Below are 18,849 nucleotides of genomic sequence, written 5' to 3'. Positions count from 1 at the left end.
TAACCACTTGTTTGATTCTTCACTTGTGTTAGTGCCAATCTGTTTGATTGTCCTAAAATAAAATCATACTTTAATTACTTCATCCTAGTTGAGTGTGACTGCTAATGTTAAATAAAACAAAACTGACTTAAAACATGATCATAAATTCCATTTGACATGTGTAATGTGTTTATATAAGTATGCAAAAAACTCCATATTGCAACATTAGCACAATAGCTTAGAGGGCTATGGAACCAACCATAATGTTCGTGTCAATCATAAATTAAAATCCAAGGACTAATCCTAGTTGGAATAGTGTGGCATAGATTCAGTTCAATTAAAGAGCATAACAGCAGGGGGGTTTGCTCTCAACTTTCCAATGCAAGATGTTGAAACAAAACCTAGAGGATGCCAAAAGCAAACCAACACGAGGGTTTTTCTCTTACCTTGCAAGTACAAGATGTTGAAAGCAAACAACTTGGATCTTCATGTAGAATAAACACTAAGTTTTAGGATTTTTATGGTGTCTTTCACTGATGGTTAAGAGAATTAGGTGTGTGAGAACTTACAAATTACAAAACACCAAAAAATGCTTAGAAATTACAAATATAAACTTGATTTAGGCAAATGTAAGCCTGCTAAAGTCACAAGATTAAACATTGAATTACACCCAAAGATGAAAAGTGCTAGAAACTTATAAATCAAAACTTATTAAACCAAAACCCTAACTGCTTAAAATTAATTAAACATAAATAATTATCAAAGAAACTCAATTTTAAACTAAAGCATGATGTGAAACATAAATTTCTATTGCATTTTCATAGCTTAAAAGAGTGAAAGAGATAATAGAACATTGCAATTGTGATAAAGATGATATTGAGTATGATTTTGGCATATATTGTTGTTGAAACTTCTTGAGATGAAAGGCAAAAAAACTGAACATAATCGAAAATAAAGAGCAAAAACACTTGGAACTCCATTAGTTCCAAGTGTCTAAAAACCTATATTATTTCTATTCACATATTTTTCAATCAATCACCTAGAGGTGTAAATCGAGTCATGCTAGGCCAACATGGCACGACCCGCATGCGGCACGTGCAAAGTGCATGTCGTTTTATGTCGGCCTACGGGCTGAGTTAGGCTGCGCTTCCCTCCCCTAGGATATTTTGGGGGGTCAGTTCAGCACAATTCACGTCCCAAGCCCACATGGGCCTATGTCATGCCATTCTTCGGGCCAAACCTTGGGCCAAGCCAGGCCACAAACTGGGTCAAGCCATGTTTTTTTTTTAATTTTTGAAAAAAATAATGACAATTTTAACATAAATTAAAAAATATAAACAAAAAATTAAAAAGATCTTAAAATTTTATTTTATATGAAATTTGATGTATACAAGTGATTATATATGCAATAATAAAATGAAATAATACAATAAAATTGAAGATAAAATTATATATATTAATATATTATATAATTATTATAATATATACAATATATAAATATATATGGGTTGTGTTGGTCCATGCCGGCATGTGGACTACAGGTGACATGGCCCGCTCGATCGTGCCATACCAAGCTGGGCCAGCTCAAAATCGTGTTGGACCATATTGGGCCACTGGCAGCATGACCCGATTTACACCTCTACAATAACCCCTTATTGTTGGTTTTGAAGAAAATAAATTAATAAACATAGTTACAAGAGTAAAGCATATAAATGATATAATAAATAGGGAGGGTAATTTTGGAAATAAAAATCAGAATTTCCAAAACAAAAACTAATGGACTTTTAAACAACGACAAAACAAATAGAAATAACGGTAAGGGGTAATATTAATTGAACTTTTACCATTCCAATTTTTATTGATGGTCAATAAAAAATAATATTAATTGTACTTTTTAATTATTTTTAGTAAATACCCTTATTAATATAAAATATTGTTAATTTCAATATTTTTTAATTATATTAAGGTTTTCAGAATTTTTGGATTTTTAATTAATTGTTGGTAATTTTTCATTATTATTTAGTAATTTTTGCATATAAGTAATTTTTGCAATAAAATACTGTTAATAAAATGGGTTCTGCATTTTAAATTTTATTAATTTTTATCATTTTAATGAGTTTATTATGCACAATAAAGGTCTCAACTCATAAAAATAATAATTAATTAAAAATACATTAATACAAAATTATCTAATAATATTATTAAAACTATCAATTAATATTTATATATTTAAATTTCTTATTTTTAATTAATTGTTGGTATTTTTTTCATTATTATTCAATAATTTTTGTAATAAAATATTGTTAATAAAATGGCTTCTGCATTTTAAATTGTCATTAATTTTTATCATTTTTAATGAGTTCATTATGCACAATAAAGGTCTCAGCTCACAAGTTATCTAATAATATTATTAAAAGTTTAAAACTATCAATTAATATTTTTATATTTAACTTTCTTATTTACTAAGTTTTGTTAATATTTATTTTTAGTGGAAGTTTAGTGAATTTTTAAATTAATATATTTTTATTGTTTAACCTCATCCTATTTATATTATAATTTGATTTACATTATTACTTCTCTCTCTCTCTCTATCTCTTAAATGTAATAATAACATGCATTAAAATAAGAGGCATTGGAAAACCCAAAGGTCTCTCTCTAATAGTGTGCAACTTTATTAATCTAATCAAGATAAGCAATGATTATTGTTTTATATTTTTTAAAACAAAAGAAAATAAGAAAAATACAAAAAAAATAGAGAAAATAGATAAATAGCTTCTCTCAAAGAAGAGACATGTTGACATGGATAAACCAATTTTAATATATATATATATATATATATATATATATATATATATATATATATATATATATTTATATGTATGTATGTATGTATGTATGTATGTATGTATGTATGTATGTATGTATATACCACACATTTTTCGGTAACCCAAAGGAAACCAAAAAGATGCAATTTCCACAGAAATTTATGATTTGCTTTCCCTCAAAGAATTTATTGGTTTTCTGACTATATAGTCACCAAACCCCCATTTATGCTTGCATTATCCCTTAATTGTGATCTACCAGCTATTACTAATTAGGAAAAATTTTTTATTAGTACCCTATACTTCGGGCCCAGTGCCTTTGTTCCTTAAACTTTAAAATACAACAATTCAGTACTTGAACTTTCAAAACGTGTCAATTTAGTATCTCCTATTAAGCAGTTGTTAAGTGGTATTTGAAAAGACACAAATGTCTTTCAAGTGTTATCTAATTTTTTTATTAACCATCCAAACATTGACAAAAAATGAACAATCTCAAATCCTTGCCTCTTTCATTTAAGAAAGTTGGGTTACCAAAATGCCCACTAAGATATGATCCCGACTTTCTTGAATAGAAGAGGCAAAAATTTATGACTATTCATTTTTTGTCAACGTTTAGATCATTGATAATTAAAGAATATTAGATGACACTCGAAAGACATTTATATTTGGTAAAGAGAATTAGATGACACTTTACCCAAGATACAAGATACAAACTCATGGAGGTTGAGTAGTCAATATAAACATAGATGGGAGACATGAACTGACATATTTGATTCTCTTGGGATCCACTAGAACTTCACAGGTCGGCCAGCACAGAGCGAGATATCCTTGCATAATAAAAGATATCCCGCTGCAAGAATTCTCAATATCATTAAGACAGTAAATTCATAAGCGCGTTGAAGATTATCACTTTCTGGATGCCTTCTTAAACAACCTAGAATCGGAACTATTCGATTGTTTGGTTCAAATGGATGGTCCGTTTTGACAAAAATTAAAAAACAATAATTAATATAAAAAAGTCAAAACCATTGAATGGATTGATGATTTGATCATCCGAGTTAACGAATCATTGACCAATTCAACAGTTTTTTGCCAAAGATCAGGTTTGAAGTAAAACAAAACTAATTACCTAAACAATTCCCAGGCCAAACTGTCCAATCATCCGAATCAACTGCAGTTAAAAACATTGGTTCATAATTTCTTACATTGCAGACCTTGGGTTGGTCCGGGTTAGCATCTTAGACTGCTTTGGACTCGGGCCTCTAGAGCACGCTATTCAAATTTTGTAAAAAGCCCAATCCGAATCCATCCCTTTAGGAGAAACAGATTTACAAGAACCACCTTTTTCCCACCAGCGGACCTTACCATGATCTCTAACTAAAAAACCAAATGAAGTTTTATTACCCATCATCAAATATTTGCCTTGAACCAAAATGAACAATATAACAAGAAATAAAGCAGCACATATACATATACATATAATATTTACGTGGTTTTGGTTATAACCTATGTCTACAAGCTTAAAAGAAATTAGGTTACTATAAAATAATATAATAGTGAGAACATCAATTATAATGTTTATAGCCTCTTTCACAGACCCTATCTTATTATCCAAAAAACACCCTTTCACAATCTCACTCACTACACACTTTTATTTTTCTCAAGATACAATATACGTACAAGATAGCTTTATGGAGCAAGTGAAAAGATTTTGTGGTTGACCTACATTGTCCATACAGTGGTGGACCCACTAGAGTGGTCACATGTTCAATTCCACACTGTACCATTGGTTTTCCTACTTAATATTCACCATTCATTTTAATTTTAATTTTAATTTTCTTAATGTAAAACGACAAAGTTTTGGGTTTTAAGTTTAAGCTTTGAAACAAATTTGCCTTAGAAAAGGTCACCACTAAAAAAAACCAAGGGGTGACTTGTTGCCTGTTAATTAATATGTTAGCTGGTTTGGTTTGCTCCAACATTAAAGTGGAATCAATTCTTTTGGGTTCTGATTTGATCTTATTTCTTTTTCTATAAATTTTTTTGCAAGATGCCAATCAGCTGATTGATTAATATTGAATCCCACCTACACGTAGCTCTTCAAATATATATATATATATATATATATATATATATATATATATATATATATATAAGAATCAATTCCTTAGCCACGCATTTAGGAAAAAGGGGTTATTAATGGTGCATGGCACCAAACACACACACAAAAAAAAAAAAAACCTATTTGAAACAAATCCAATCAGTCATATAAAAAAAACTAGTAAATCCAATCAACTCAAACTATAATCAAATTCAAAGCGGAACGGGATTGACTGTAGAAAAGGCCTAATATTCTAGTATGTTAATTCTGTTATCACAAAATCCTCCTCACCTGCTGGACTTCACTACATTGCAAAATCAGAAATAATGCTATGAAACGACGAGAGAATGCAACTGTATGTTTTGTAATGTTTTTCAATGCCACACACATGTTTGTAGAATATCCGGAATATGATACGGTTTGTGGCTTTGTGCCTTTGTGGGAGCTAGCGCAACCAATTACTTGCATAAATGCCCATCTCATCATCTTCACCGGCGGATGCATTTCTTTAGTTGGGCTATACGCTCATCATAACTTCTCTCGAGTTTAGCTATTCGGGCTTCCAGATCACGTATAGGTGTGGGTACTTCTTCTTTGCTGCTTTCTTCATCAGCACAGTCTTGTCTTCCCCACCCGTAACGTCTGGAAGTATATTTTGCAATTGCATCAAAGGAGCATGGGCTTTCTGCCGTATTCCCTTCCCTCTGTGGTGATCTCTCAGGTGGTGGTGGGTTTTTCATTTGCTTCCACCACTCGAGATATCTCATGGTGACATCCGACTCGAAGAGTCGCGCAGGAATGTAGAACCTGGCATATCTTCGAGGGTTGTCATAAGTTCTCCAGGCGTCTTCCCACGTTGCATTGCACCGAATGAAACGACCAGTAAGATCTTGGTCTATCCCAAACTGCATTGCCACCCGGTGAGGAAGATACTGCTCTATACACATGAGTCCCACTAGCTCACAAGCTCTCAAGCAGCGGGCGAATGACCGCAGTTCTGTATTCAAATCTGGGCAATCCAAGAACCACCCCTCTTGTTCCTTGTAGAAGGAAGGTGGTTTCCAATTACTAACAAGGTTGGCGACGTAAGGGCGCCACAGAAAATTCTCAGGCAAGCTCGCAATAACCGACCTCATCGTTTCAGGTTCCACTTCCGAATTCAAGTCCTGCCACTGGGCTGCTCTTGGCTCACCTTGGTTCCCATGCCCACATCTGGACTAGTTGGAGCGGAGCCCAAACAGCAAAGGGTACACCATCTTTGCTCTCGTCGGCCGAATCGGTGGAAGCAGCAGCAGTTAAAACTTGCTCCTTGAGTATACGCAAGTCCCGGTAAATGCTTGCCAGGACGGCTGGAGCCAGAGCAAGTAGGGTGCCTTTGGCCAGACGAATTGAGATCGGAAACACGTCGGAGCTCACGGTCTTGAAGGGAGGCGCAGGGAACACGAACTTGGAGAGCCACAAGGAAAGAAAGGCTACGTGTTCCGATTCCCACCCCCCCCCCCCACGACCCATAAAGTATCCAAGTGGCTGGCTTTCCTTGCTTTTGTTTTCGAAAATTTCCTCCGCTCTTTGTTCATCTCTTCTCCTATCGCTGCAAGCGCTTCCGGCAAGCTACCTGTTACGGATTCACCTAGAATCGAGAATCCTCCAAGAACAAAGACGTCCTCCAGCGTAATGGTTGCTTCTCCCCAAGGGAAGACAAACGTGTTCGTCTCTGGGCACCAGAACTCGACTAACCGGAGTATGAGTTCACCATCTCTTCGAATTTGACATGCAGAACTCCTGATTGCTTCGTGTATACCGACATCCTTCCAAACGTCTCCGTAATGTGGATGCAAACCCTCGATCCATTCTTTCCATTTCTGCGGATTTCTCCACATCCACCCTTTGAAAGCAATCTTTATAGGCCATTTTGGGAGCCCAGAAGCCGCTGTATCAAATAAGAGGGGAACTGAGGGGACTTCAACGGCTTCACCAGGATAACCTGTGCTGGGTTTGAGGAATCTGGCCATCCTCAACGTTAGTTGTCCTCCTGTAAGGGACACCATTGTTTCCTCTCTCTCGTCAACAATGGTGTCGCTGCCTAATGGCTCTGTGTTTTCCAGTACTCTCGCCATTGTTGAACCGATAAGAGGAGATGTTAAAGAGAGAAGTGGAGAACGTTGTAAGTAATTTCTTAGCTCCAATAGTCAATAGACTTAAAAGCACTGCAATCTCATTATCTCATAAAACGTTAACAAAGTAGTGGGTAACTGGAGAGTCACACCCTTCCTGTGTAATCATATTCTTCTTAGAAAGGCATCCACATTTATTGTGTGCAGCAAATCTCTGTACTCAATCCCTCTTTGGAAATTTCCAAGGATACATCTATAATTCCCATTCTCACAGGGCTTCCCAGCCAAATTGCATTAAAATTACAATCAATGATGTTATAGAGTTCGGATTGTGAGTATGGTGCAAAGGATTGTGAGTATGGTGCAAGTATGGTATTGCTAAGAGCAAATCCAATCTTATCATGTTTCATCAGATGTATTTACTATCAATTGGTTAATATTTGTGATACACAAAATAATGATTTTAAAATCAATGATAAGAATTCCATGCCTTTTGATTCACACCAGGTTAATTTGCATTGACTAATACTTATGATATATTAAATCAAAAATTTCACCAAATTTTAAAAGGATAAATTTCTTAAACTATTCTTATGGTTTAGCTAATTGATTAAGTGTACCTTACTGTTTGAAAATTGATTAGCCCTACATTTATTGACAATTGACTAATCCTTCTTAATTATTAACATGAGTTAACGGCGGATGATGACTGGATATGGGTTCTTTGCAGATCAGAGAGATACTCAGATATGGGTTCTTTACTCAGATCTCTCCCTCTCATTCTCTTCATCAGAACTGCTGGAACAGTGGATGATGATCGGATCTCAGATCTGAGATCTGGGTTCCTTACTCAAATCTCTCCCTCCCCCTCTCATTCTCTTCACTAGAACTGTCAGAACGACGGATGATGATTGGATCTATCTTCTTTTAGGTTAGGTCGGAAAACCCTATAAAACAGGATGAACAAATCTTCACAAGTAACTTGCGAGATGAACCAAGCTTCGCAGCAAGTGGAAAAACGAAGATGGAATTCAAAGTTTCAACCTCTGCAGTTGTGGTAGTTCCGGAGAAGAAAACAAGAGGGGCAACTCTACAACCAAAACCTTTTGATTTTGAAAATCTGCACTAGATTTATAGTCACTTGAATGCATAACAGGCCACAGAACTTGTCAATTCCTGAAATTTTATCCGAGATACAATACAAGTCCCCTACTCTTTCATTAATTTCATTAAATTATACTTAGGGCCGAATTACCTCTTATTAATTTTGTATTTACTCCTATATATTAATTAGTTAATTACGCCTACACTTAATGTATAATTTTAAATTTCAATTTCAATTTTAGCGCCCAATTGAAATTCTCTTTTCATTAATTTTGTTAATTAATAACTCTTTCTCATTAAATTTATTTTGTTAGTATAAAACTACAAACTTAGCAATATTAAAATTCGAACCTTAGCCATTAGGCTTTAACAACTAGAGGTTCACCACTAAACCACACCTATTTGCTTGCTATAGGTTTATGCATTTTTATTTTCAAGTAAAATTTCTCTTTTTCTTAATGTATGTTTATCAATAAATGTTAGAATTAATTATTAAAATTTAAATTATATTGATTAATTTAAAACTGATGTATATCAATATACATTTTAGTTTTTTTTTGTTTTTTCACATTTTAGTTATTCCATCATTTGTCAATAGTTACTAAGTGTGTCCCGATAACAAGAATTTTATATAGACCATTAAATTATAATTTTTTTATTTTTAAATAACTTATTTACAATCATATAAAACTTGTAATTATCGCTATTAATATATTTTTTAGGATTTATTTGAGTTTTTTAACAGATTTATGTGTATCTTGATTTTTCGTCCGTATCCATACGTATCCAAAGCGTATCCCTATATGTTTCTTAAAATTATCTTTTCGATACACCTTACGTTTTTGATACTTTAAACCTTGGGAATTGCAGGCTCAACGTTCTCCCCGATAGCGACGATGAGCCACCAAGAGAAGTACTCGATGTCTTGGGTTCGAACCCTCTAGAGTCCACAACTCGAGTGGAACTCAACCATTTTGACCCATTGTCGGAACCTAGGCTTGATAGAAAACTTGGCAGCATATGACTCAATGTAAGAGATGATTTGTTGCCTTGACAGGTACTCTAGGAAGTTCTCCAGGAAGCCCAATAAAGGGAGCTCACAGAACTGTTTGGGAAGATGAAGCATTAATCAATCGTAAATCTTGTACAACCAAAGTGAAGCTATGCAATCGCTCTTCTCTAGCAAAACAGAAGGGATGTCGTGCTAGGATAAGCAAGTGACAACAACTAGGTCCATCTTAAGGGATTGACAAGGGGGTCAAAACAACTAAATCCGGGACAAGGTGGTGGGCCAATAGCTGTCAAATTTATAGATAAGCAGTATCTGAATATTGTGCAACCCATGGGGCAATCGGTTTTTATATTCGATCTCAATAGCCGTATGGCGCCCGATCTCTGTAGTTCTGGTGGTTCTAGAGAAGAGAACGAAAGGGGAAAGGTCATAACTGCAATTCCCCTATAGCATTCGACAACTACAACTTTGGCAGTTCTTGAGAAGAGAATGAGAGCGAAAGGGAGAGATCAGAGATCTACAATGAAATAGGTGGAGGTTGGAGGTGGAGGGTAAATTTGGGTTTTTAAAAAAATTATATGTCATGTGCTTATGAGTTTTGACGGAATATTAACAGAACCTCACAGTAAGGGTAGAGTTAGTCAATTTTCAAACAATAAAGGTAGTTCATGTTTCAAAGGGTGTACTCAATATCAATACTTCAATAATGTTAAGGTATTAACTATGGAGTATAGTTTTATCATTGGTTCATGTTTTTTTGCTTTATAATGTAGTTAATGAATGCACCATAAATTTTGCCTTCTACTAAAAAATGGGAAAAAGATAATCAAACATACTCATAAATTTCAAAGATTAAATGTTTGAAAAATCACCATTTAGAAACATTGACACTATATAATATTATTAAAATATGTTGAATTTTAACTTTCATATCATCACGTAGAAAAAAAAAAAGAGTGAACTCTGTCTAGTAGATGAATTGTACCAAAACAAGTTAGTGAAGCTAAAGGAGAAAAACGATAAAGGCGCCTTGTATATGATAATCAGGGTTCAGATTTTCTTACATATAGGCCATGTTCGTTTTTCGGTAGGTTATTTTACCTAGGTAAGTTTCTCCTGGAAAACACTTACTTGGGTAAGTACAAATTTACCCATGTTCTTTAACTTCTCATATAAATAAGGTAATGACTATTTTAGTCATAAAAATCTATTATTAAAAGGGACATTTTTGTTCCATTCAAGTGTTATAAACTTCTCCCTAAGTGTAAAAGTTATTTATCCAAATAAACTTTCTCTACTCCCCACATAAATCTTTTCCCCCTCTCAAATCCAAAAAAAAACACCCCTATAGATAAAACGCCAAAAAGTTCCAACATTTTGAATTTAACAAGATGCCTCATCTTTCTCCTCCGCGTCCCGGTTTCTGCTTAAGTGCTTATTTCTTCTTTGAGAATCACCATGTTCTCTGTCCGACAGTTCTGGGCGCTGTATGCTTTCAAAGGGATTGACTGATAGCTACTGTCCCACGTATATGGCGTCCACTGCTGGTTTCATATTCCTTTGGTTTTCCGCTTAGCCGTGGATATACTAATCATATACCTAAAATCCCAATGTCAATACATCCAACCCTGCTGTCAAGCTCAAATTTGTTTTTAACTGTAGTCTCTTGCAAGATACACAATGGGTTTCAGATTAGTGAAATTGCTTCTTGAAAATGGCCATCTGGCAACCAACACTGAGCTGCTTCCCAGGTACTGTGCTCCATAAACCTTTTCTTGCCCATGTAAACCAGAAGCTTCTGCTTCATATACCTATTTTTATTTACTCCCTTATCTTTCAATATTAAAATGTATTTTACTTTTACAGAACCAGACCCAGTATTATCAGTTTTTGGAAAATTGGTAATCAAAACCGATCAATTAATCATTGATTTGGTTTGTTAATTTTTTTATTTTTTATTTTAAATAATAAATAATATATAATACATATTTATTAACCACTGGTTTCTATATTGGTTAATCGAAACCGAATCAATACTTTTGATTTTTTTAAAATACTGAATCGACCAATTCAGTTAACTGGATTTTCAATTCGGTTTCAATCAATTTTTTAGTTGAGTTTTTCTTGCCCACCCCTAATCTTTACCAATTTACTTGCATAGCAGTTGTCTTTACACTAGTCAATTTTAAATCAACTAAAAAAGTATGTAAAACAGTATTACACACATTGTAGAACCACGGGAAAAACTTGCCATTAGGCCACCTTCAACCAGAATGAGACTATACAATAGAGCCCAATAGCAAAAAACAATCACCACCCTCCTCAAGGTACCAACTCCCACAACTTGGGGTGCAAATCAGGTACTCGATTTGAAGAATTTATGCCGCATCAAGACCAGGCCCTCGGACCAGACGGCCTAGACCATTAAAGTTTTATCAAATGCTCAACCCAAGCCTGTTTAAGTTGCATTCCTACCCACAAAGCCAGAAGAGAGAATAATTGTAACCAGAAAAAAAAAAAAAAAGGCAAATGCATTAATGAACATCCACCAGAGCACAGTACCAAATACCCACATCCATGTCAAATCACTACAAGATCAAACAAAAGGAACATTGATCCATCCTCACCGTCACCCTAAACCAGCAAAAGTCCCTGCTCAAGGTTTTTAAAATCAAACTGAACCTGAACAATGAACTGGTAAAGGTCTGATTCCTGGGTTAATTGGTTCGATTGTTCAAACCGGATGAATAGCCCGTTTTAATAAAAATAAATAAAAAATGATCAAATCCATTAAATAGTTCAAAAGGTTTGACCACCTAAGTCAATGATTTATTAACCAAATCAACATTTTTTGACAAAACAACAGTTTTGGGGTAAAATGAAACCAGTCATCTGACCGATTCTTGGTTTTTCCGGTCCGACTGTCTGGTTTTGAAAACCATGCCCCTACTCCCCAATAAGTGCATTTGGGAGTATACAAAAAGCCCCACCAACAATCAGGTCAATTTGCATTGCACTATACAAAAAATTCCTCTTCAATAAGTGAACTGTTATAAAGGCCTGTTGCCTTTGCTGCCTCCTCATCCCTACGTGATGATGGCCCGATTTTCCTCTACCTCCCTTAATCTTATTTTCGAATATCGGTATTCAATCTTTTCCAGAATTTCAGCCAACCAACCTGATTCTTCATCAAAGTCTTTCCTTCTTTCAATTTCTCTTGTTTCCTTTTTTCTCTCCTCCCTTCCGTCTCAAGTCTTTGAAAGCATTCATGGCCTATCTAATTACCACTAGAAAAAACACAGCGAGTTCAATTCCTAAGCTCCACCATCCTTCCAATATCTTTGCCACTTACCATTTTCTTACTCTAATCATCTTCTTCAATACAAAATATCTGTATCCTCCACTCTGAAACTTCATCTCCTCACAGGATGCGGTAGACAGTATTTGACAACTACCCTCAACCAGGACCATCTCCTCTGCCACAAGGGTCAAACCCATGTCTTCTTGACTCCTTTTCAATCTCCACTCTTTCTTACTCGTATTTCTCTAAACACATTAATTAGGCATCAGATGTTTCTCCCTACCACATGAGGAAAAAAGCCATTTCCCATGCCTCTTTGTGCCCCCACCAAGTTCAAAAGCTCAAGCACTACCATTCGTGAAGCAATTTATTGACCAAATCAATGATTTTTTGCAAAATAATGATCCAAGTAGTAGACAGACCCAAAAAGGTGGCCGCTTCCTAGGCCAAATGGTTCAACCACCTGCATCAATAACGTTTCAAAAACCATGGATGATGCATGGAACTACAAGAAGGAAACTAGATTGAAGAGAAAATCTGTTGCTGTACATGTGAACCTCTGTTGTAAAAGATGAGAATATCATTATAAGTCTTATTTTCTCATATATTTTCTAATGGTTTTCTCCTGCTCCTATGTTTTTCTTTAAAAAGAAGCAAATACCAATACAACCACTTACATTCTCTGTTTTTTTCCTAAAACCAGAAAGAATTTGTACGTGCAGAGGTTGGTATGTAAATAATAGGATATAAAAGGAAAACACCATAAGCTTTTTTTTTTTAGAAAAAAGTAAAGTATATTTGTTAACCACTTAATTAACCCTCATCCAAATGATGTTAGCTGAAAGCTCATTCTGAGTCTGACAAACTGGTTCAACCAAAAGTTTGGTTTGATATGATATGACATAAATTTGGCTAGACAAGGGGAGGTTGAACAAAGTTTGACCAAAAATATATCCTGTGTTACACATCTTTTTATATAAGGCATGTAAAAATCTTCACTTCAACCATTTTCTTTTCTTTTTTTTTTTTCCCTTTTTTAACACATGGATGGAAGTACGGGGGATATTGAACCCTGCGACTGGATATGAGAACAAATAGTATGGAAGCTTTTTCTCTTCTATCAAAGCCAGGTTTTGATTCTTAGACATGTGTGTTAAAGGCTCACTATACATTGCTTCGCTTATCCAATTGCAATTTTCTACTAAATGGTTGATGAAAGCTGAAATCTTTCCTTAGCTTGAATTGATACTAGGGCAATCAGGATGAGAGATGGCAATTGGTGGGTGGGAGTGCGTTGAAAAGCAACTTACCCATTAACCACTCAAATTCATTAATGTCCCATTCATGTAGCATACTAGATAGGACCCATGCTATGCATGGGCTTTATTCATTAGCAAAATTGAAGATGGAGCTCTATGACATTTTCAATTAAATGATGTTCATTTAAGTTCAATTCAAGTATTATTTTTTTGGGTTATGTCTAGTTTATCCAATCACAATCTAAGTTGCACTTTAATGAGAGTGGCCAATTTCCTATTCTCTAGATAAATTTGTACTATTTTTTTGGAAAATATTTTTTTATTAATTTTTATTGGTTTATTCTTATTTTTAGGTAAAATTATAAAAAAAAAATCATCTTCAAACAATTTTACAAACCACCTTTGTGTTTTGACCCTAACAAAGGCCTCCCCAATAATTTTGGGGAAAAGTGCAAATCTTCCTTTCCCTTGATTCTTAAGTAACAATGACATTAAAGTTACCAAAATACCATTATCATTGTTAATGCATTTTCATACATAATTTAAAGTTTCAACTTTACCCTCCATTAATCTATTTTTTTAGACAACTTTTAAAGGATAATTCTCCTTACTCTCATTGTACAATTGTAAAAAGGCTGAAGTGAAGTAAAATTAATGCATTACATCAACATTTTTTATTTAAAATGCTGACTAAAGGAAGGTATTTGTACCTTTTTTCCAAAACAATAAGGGAGGTTTTTGTTAAGGTCAAAACATCGGGGAATTTCATAAGATTGTTAGAAAACCCAAGGAGATTTTTATAATTTTCCTTATTTTTAAATGAATTTTAAATTGATTTTAAAATAATTGAACTATGTTTAAAACTAATATTTTTTATTAATTTTTGAAACTAATAAAATCGAATTTATTTAAGTATATTAAGTTTTATTGAATTTAAATTCCTTATGAAATTTAATTAACTATATAATTTTTTATTTTTAATGGAACTTAAGTTGGTTTTAAATTAATAAAATTTAATTATGAAACTAATAATTGTTATATAATTTTGTATTAATTTCATTATAATTTTAAATTGTTATTCATTTTTAATTTATCTTATTCCTTTTATTAATTAAATTGTTTATACTATATTAATAAATATATTTTATCATCAATAATAATTAATAATTATTTTTATTTTATTTAACTTAATAATTTATTTTTATTATGGTTAATTAATTTTTATTACTTTCAATTGGAATATAAATGAATTATAATTTTAAATGGAAGTAGATTATTTAGTGCAATAATATATCCTTGAATATCTCAATTTCAATATAATTAATCTTTACTGATAATTAAAGTTTAACTATTTATATATAGTTAAGTTGAAATGATATATAGATAACGTTAATGAATTCTATGCAATTTAGTAGAGATAAGAGAGAATTAGTGGCATGAGTTATTGAAGGAGAGAGTTAATGGCATAATTAATGAGAGATTATTAAAAGAGTTAATGGGAAAGAGGAGGGGGGGAGAGAGAGAGAGAGAGAGTTAATGGGTTTTAATGAAGAGTGTTAAAACTCTTAAAGGTGATTTGGTCACTTGAGTTATTTTGTTAAATTTTAAAATTAGAGAATTCAAAAAAAAAAGAAAAAAGATAGGTATCTTTGAGAAGAAGAAAAAAAAAAGACATGAGTGGCTTTTAGAATAAAACCATAGAGCATGTAAGTGCCAACTTGGCACATTGCATAGTGGGGACCAGTGCGATGCACGGGATTTATCAAGGAAAGTGAAATAACCAATACTTATAACTAAGGAAAGAATGCAATGTTGTTTAAAATAATTAAAACTTTATTTTAATAATTTATTACAAAAATGTTTTAGTAATTTAGTAATTTGGATTATTGATATTAATATTTTTTAGCAAAAAAATAATAATTATTGCTAATTATTTAATAAAATAATTATTTTTTCCACATTATTTGTTAGTGTTCTATTATATTGTTTTACTCTATTAATGATTAAATGTTTCAATTTTTTGTAAATATCACTTAAATATTTAAAATAATTAAATATCAGTAAATATATAAAATTTGGCTATAGTCATAATTAAATTAATATATAGTTAACTTCTTTAGTCATTAACTAAATTAATCTAAGCCCAAATTCATGGTTTTAGACTTTGGATTAGGGTTGGATTGATCTTCATCCTCACCCAACCAACCCAAGTTGCATGTATCGTAACGTTCGTATTTGGACTGGACCAAAGTCACAAAACCAAATGCACCTATGCATGCATTATTTTTAGTTTTTTTAACTATTTTAAGTAATGTGGAAGCCAAAGGAACTATGAGGTATGGGCCACCCACGTTGTGCTCGATAAACCAAATAATTAAAAATTTTGGACTAAGTTTTGATAGTGTATTAGCAGTTTTTAAGATTGCTTGGCCTAGCCCAACCCACACCTTAAGTGTAATAATATTTGCATATGCTTACAAGATTGTCCGTGTTAATTATAAAACTATGATTTTTTTACAAATTAAAATTTTTATTTAATTCTAGTTTAATATAAAAATATATATAACATTTAGGGAAAATTCCTGATTAGTACTTTGTACTTTGGGTGTAGTTCCACTTTGATCCCTGAACTTTAAAATGCGATAATTTAGTACCCAAACTTTTAAAACATGACAATCCAATACCTGTTGTTAAGTAGCTATTAACCAACCGTTAAGTCACATTTGAAAAAAGACACAAATGCCCTTCAAGTGTTGTTTGATTTTCTTTATTAACCATCTAAACGATGACAAAAAGTTAACAGTCCCAAATCCTTGCCTTTTCCATTCAAGAAAGTTGGGGTCACATTTAAGTGGGCATTTTGGTGACCCCAACTTTCTTGAATAGAATAGGCAAGGATTTGAGACTATTAATTTTTTGTCAATGTTTGGATGGTTGATAAAGAAAATTAGATGACACTCAAAGGGCATTTGTGTCTTTTTCAAATACACTTAACAACTAGTTAACAGTGGGAACTAGATTGTCATGTTTTAAAAGTTTGGTATTGAGTTGTCGCATTTTAAAGTTTGGGGACCAAAGTGGCACTCGACCCAAAGTACAAGGTACTAATTGGTAATTTTCCCTAACATATATATATTGTTATCCAAATATTATAACACTTCTATATATATTATATAATAATATTTACCATATATGCATATAACTTCCAAGTCGAGCTTATTAGGGGTTGTTTAGCTTGGGCCCTATCCGCTAAAGCCATCATGGGATTCCAAAAGTCTGATACTAGACCTGGTGATTGGGTAGGGTGCATTGGATTCGGGCTGTGTCTAAACACTTTGGGTTGATTTTAGGTTGGGTTGAATTTCGGGTTTGGCTATCAAATGCTAGACCCTAACCCTAAATGTTCGGGTTAGGGTTGACCCATGGGTCAATTCGGGTCATCCCAAAAAATAACTAGAATTAAAAAAAAAAAAACTACGTGAAATGCCAAAATTAAAGGAATTGACCTTAACATTCCAAATATAAAATAAAAAAACTTGAACATTTAACAATTTAAAGAGTAACAATAAAGACTAAAGACTAAATAGAAAAAATTAAAGAGTGGAAACTTCTAACAATGCATAAATAGTCCCAATTAGACTTGACAATCGGGTTAATAGGTTAACCCATGACCTAATCCAATCCAACCTAGTTTTTTCTGGGTTGAGTCGGGTCGGGTCATTCTCACATTCCGATAGCTAAATATGAGACCCTAACCCTATTTTTGAGTTGGGTTGGGTCAACTTTTTGCCAGGTCTATTTGATACCCAATTAGATTTCGAATATGATTATCCCTAATAATATTTGGGCTTGGTGCATACCTTAGTCCTCAACTAGACCTAACTCAAAAGAAAATAGTTGATTGAGCCTGAAAATTTATAGATCTAATCGGGTTAGGTTAAGTTATAAACGGTTTGTTACATTTTATTATTAATTTCAATTATCCTATCAATACTAATTTTTAATAGTTGCTAGATAAAACCTAGGGGTGAGTAATCGGTTTGTTTGGTTAAAAATAAACTGAATAAACCAAAATTTTAAAAATCGATGTGAAAAAATAAAAACCGAAAACAAAATTTTTGGTTCGGGTTTTGGTTATTTTGGTTAAACCAAATTTTAATAATATATACTCTATTATATATATTATAACATATAATACATATTATATATTACAAAATATATATTATGAAACAAATTTAATTATATTAAGTACAATTAATAGGATTTTATTATTAAAAATACCAAAAGGTATTAAAAAAAAACTAACCGAGCAAGAAATTATTGAGAATATTGAAAATTAACCGTATTTTTTATTAACTATGGTATTTATTTATTTATTTTTCTTTACTGAAAGCAAATGCATATTAATTTTGTAGTGACTAATATACAAAAAGAAATGCTGAAAATAATGAAAATTATCAGAAAATACTCTTATGCAAAGTTACTGAATAATAATGAAGAAAATACCAAAAATTAATTAAAAATCCAAAAATTCTGAAAAACCTAAAACTTAATTAAAATACTAAAAATAATTAGAAAAATTAAATTAATTGCATTTTATTTCAAAATACTAAATAACAATGAAAAAATGTATTTTAATTATTAATAGTAATATAATTAATGATAATTAATTTTAAGTTGTAATTAACAGTAATTATAATTTAAGCTATAAATAGCAAAAAAATTACATTTAATTACCAAAAAGTAATATTTAATTATAAAAAATTACATTAAATAAGTTTTAGCCAAGAAATTACAAATATTTATGAAAATATGATAATTTCCAAAAATTACAGGTAACAGTATTTTAATAATTAATAATATTTTAATAAATTCAATTTTTATTAAAATAGTATTAATAATTACATTAATAAATAATTTATTTATTAATTAACAGTAAATTAATAATTACAATACTTTTAATAATTATGATATTCTAACAAATACGGCATTTAATAATAAATAGTATTTAGTTAATTACAATATTTATTAATTAACAGTACTTAATTAATTGTAGTATTTATTAACTAATATTATTTAATTAATTAGAAATATATTCAATAAATACAGTATTTTAATAATTACAGTATTTTTAATACTTACAATATTTTAATAATT

The 18,849-nt window shown here is 32.2% G+C and overlaps 1 pseudogene; it reads right to left on the bottom strand.

Moving 5' to 3' along the window:
• Positions 1 to 5,390: 5,390 nt before the first annotated feature.
• LOC148878207 (uncharacterized) lies at positions 5,391 to 7,019 on the bottom strand (annotated as a pseudogene).
• Between the last annotated feature and the right edge of the window lie 11,830 nt (positions 7,020 to 18,849).

The sequence above is a fragment of the Nelumbo lutea genome, chromosome 1 (assembly GCF_056320005.1).
Source record: "Nelumbo lutea isolate HS-2025 chromosome 1, American lotus-T2T, whole genome shotgun sequence".
Lineage (NCBI taxonomy): Eukaryota > Viridiplantae > Streptophyta > Magnoliopsida > Proteales > Nelumbonaceae > Nelumbo > Nelumbo lutea.
The sequence above is the reverse complement of the archived record's forward strand: the minus strand, read 5'-3'. Positions and strand labels throughout refer to the sequence as shown.